Genomic DNA, 3,723 nt, shown 5'->3' with positions numbered 1-3,723 from the left:
CCTTCAGATATATACTCAGAAGTGGAATTGCTAGGTCATGTGATAGTTCTATTTTTAATATTTTGAGAAACCTTCATAATGCTTTCCATATTGGTTGCACCAATTTATATTCCCACCAAGACTGCACAAGAGTTCTCTTTTCTCCAACACTTGTTATCTCTTGTCTTTTGATCACAGCCATTCTACCAGGTATGAGGTGAAATCTCATTGTGGTTTTAGTTTGCATTTTCCTGATCATTAGTCATGTTGAGCGATTTTTCTTGTATCTGTTGGCCATTTGTATGTCTTCTTTGGGAAAAGTCTTTTTAGTTCCTCTGCTCATTTTTAATCAGATTGTTTGTGGGGTTTTTGTTCTGTTAAGTTGTGTGAGTTCTTCATATATTTTGGATATCGGTCCCTCATCAGATATATGATTTGAAAATATTTTCCCCCATTCCATAGGTTGTTTTTTCATTGTGTCGGTAGTTTCCTTTGCTGGGCAGAGTTTTTCAGTTGTAGTCCAACTTGTTTATTTTTGCTTTTCACCTCAAATTCAAAATTCATCACCAAGGCCTATGTCAAAGAGCTTACTGCCTATGTTTTCTTCTAGGAGTTTTATGGTTTCATGTCTTATGTTCAAGTCTTTAATCTATTTTGAGTTAATTTTTGTGTATGGTGTAAGAAAATGGTTCACTTTCATTTTTTTTTGCATATGGCTATCCAGTTTTCCCAACACCATTTATTAAAGAGACTGTCCTTTCCTCATTGCATATTCTTGGCTCCTTTAAATTAATTGTAAATTAATGGACCCATATTCTTGGCTCCTTTGTTGTAAATTAATTGACCGTATATGTGTGGATTTATTTTTGGGCTCTCTATTCTATTGCATTGATCTATGTGTATGTTTTTATGACAATACCACACTGTTTTAATTACTAGAGCTTTGCAATATAGTTTAAAATCAGGAAGCGTGATACAGATTTTCTCTATTTTTAACTCATTGATGTCTACTACTTATTAATTTAGTCTTTCTATTTCCTCTGAGTTTATTTCACTCTTCTTTTTCTAAGTTCTTGATATGGAAGCTTAGATTATTGATTCGAGACTTTTTGTCTTTTATATCATATGCATTTAATGCTTTAAATTTCCTTCTCGGCACTGTTAGCTGTTTCCCATAAATTTCAATATGTTGTATTTTTTCATGCAGTTCAATGTATTTTTTATTTCCTTTGAGACTTCCTCTTTAACCCATGGATTACTTCGGAGTGTGTTTTTTAGTTTCCAAATGTTTGGGGATTTTCACGTTATTTTCCTGTTATCGATTTCTGGTTTGATTCCTTTGTAATCTGTGTAATTTCAATTCTTTTAAATTTGTTGGGATTTTATGTGGCCCAAGATACAGTTTATCTTGCTATATGTTCCATTGACACTTGAAAATAATATGAATTTTGCTGGTGGTGGTGACGGAGAGTTAGTTGATGGCATTGTGTTTTTCTCTATCTTTGCTGATTTTTTGTTTAGTTGTTCTATCAATTGCTGAAAGAGGAATGTTGAAGTCTCCAACTATAATTATGGGTTTGTCTGTTTCTCCTTTCAGTTTTATCAGGTTTTTAAAAATATATTTTGCAGCTCTTATTTGGTGCATACATATTTATAATTGCTATGTCTTCTTGGTGGATTAATTCTTTTATCATTATATAATGTCTTACTCTGTCTCTGATAAGTTCCTTTTCTCTGGGGTCACTTTACTGGGTATTAATATAGACACTCTGTTTTAAGTAATGCTTACATGATGTATCTTTTTCTATCTTTTTATTTTCAACCTGTCTGTATCATTATATATGAAGTGAGTTTCTTGCAGACTGCATAGAGTTTGTTCATATTTTTTAATCCACTCTGCCAATCTCTGTCTGTTAATTGGTATAGTTAGGCCATTTAAATTTAATGTAAATGTTTGTATTACATGGCTTAGGTCTGCCATTTTATTTTTTAAAGTTCTGTTTATTTCTCTCTGTTTCTCTCAATTTTTTTCGTTTTCTTTTTTCTGCTTGCCAGTTTTTAGAATTTAGTTTTGATTTATCAGTAGGGTTTCTGAGAATATATCTTTTATGGATTTTTTAGTGATTGCTCTAGGTATTAAATTGTATGTATAGCACTTGGGTCACCACGTGAGTCTCAGAGGAAAGTGGGTTTTGAGGGCGGCTTGCGCTCACTGGGACGGCACCTCCAGGATGGTAGGGAGGGAGATAATCGCAGCACCAACCTGCTGGCTGCAGAGACACAAGTCTAGAAGAGCAGCTGCAGGATGGGGAGAAGTGATGCTGATGGCTGATAAAATCCTCCAATGGGAAAGAGCCTTTCCACCTGCCATCACGAGTGTGGTTTCTTTGGTGTTTCTGACTATCTACAATCTAGATCTTGTTCTGTCCAGAGTTTCCAGTTTTGCTATATGTTTGCACTTGGCCGACTACCTTGTTCCCATTCTAGCATCTAGAATTTTTAATTCCAATAAATGGATCACTGAGTAACAGCAAAGATTCCATGAAATGTGCAGTAATCTAGTAAAAACTTGACGGAGAGCTGGCGGAAATGTGTCTTCACATGAAGGGAAGAAAAGCCGACAATGTACTTTGTGACCATGATCATTACTCTTGCTGCAGTTGCTTGGGTGGAGCAGCAAGTCCGCAACCTTCTCACCCACCTGACAGCGACTTCCTTACTGTTGCTTCCCAGACTAAGCTAATATGGAATCATTTTGAGGTACATTGGAATAGCCCAAAGGGAGATAAACAAGCTTCTCAAACCAAAAGAAAAACGAATACTTCAGCTTTACTCAGTGTAATTAATGGCATATACACTGTCCTTGGGAACAGTTTCTGTTATGCTATTTGGATACCCTTAGTTACTGGTAATTCATACAAACCATATAAAGCTTTATGCACAGTGTCTTCATATCAACTGTAGCTGGGTGCATTGTCATCAGTTGGTCTTACATGGACAACTGATTTGTGACTATGACTTGTTTTGAATTTTGTCACCCTGGGTTCATCGAATTCTTACTTTTAATCACCTTCCTTTAAAATAATATAGTGGCGAGCTTTATCCTTTAGTACATTTAACAATGACTTTGGATAATTGTTTGAGTTGAGTGTACTGTGGCTATAGGAAGTTGGTTCTATTGTCTGCTTCCACAGACCACTTAAAAAACTGTCTGGCTTCATAAATATAGAAACCAAGTTTACCACTTCTGATAAAGAAACCAATTAAGATTCATTCCTCATTCTATTTCTACACTATGGGAGAAGAATCCTCATAGAATAAAATCAAACTAATTCCAGGCCCCCGTATGTGTTGGTTTCTCCCTTGTGCAAAACTGAGCAATTTGTAGGAAACATTGATCCTTCCTCCCAAACAGGCAATGTGACAGGCTCAGAGCTCTTGTCCCCTCACACTTAGACTTCAAGTTAGTAAGTACTTAGAGGCTTTTTAATAGGAGTCTTTCAAAAGTTTGGTTTTAGAATTTTTAGCATACTTTTAATTTCAGGTTTTCAGCTGACTGAAACTAAAATACATAAATGTCTGTAACTTTCACCCCAAGATGAGCCAGTAAAGGACAAAAGTCTTTCTGTGTTTCATCAAGATTCCATAGAAAATAATCTTATCCTACTAATTTTTCAAGACCAGAATAAGCGTTTAAAGGTAAGCCTCAAGATTCTCATTTTATGGTCATGTTGGCTGCTTTGG

At 35.4% G+C, this 3,723-nt stretch overlaps 1 pseudogene; it reads left to right on the top strand.

Moving 5' to 3' along the window:
* The first annotated feature begins 2,224 nt into the window (after positions 1-2,224).
* Positions 2,225-2,821, top strand: LOC102898655 (annotated as a pseudogene).
* Positions 2,822-3,723: the final 902 nt, after the last annotated feature.

This window comes from Pteropus alecto, unplaced genomic scaffold, assembly GCF_000325575.1.
Source record: "Pteropus alecto unplaced genomic scaffold, ASM32557v1 scaffold92, whole genome shotgun sequence".
In the NCBI taxonomy this organism is placed as follows: Eukaryota; Metazoa; Chordata; class Mammalia; order Chiroptera; family Pteropodidae; genus Pteropus; species Pteropus alecto.
Note: the sequence above shows the minus strand (reverse complement) of the source record. Positions and strands in the feature narration are given on the sequence as shown.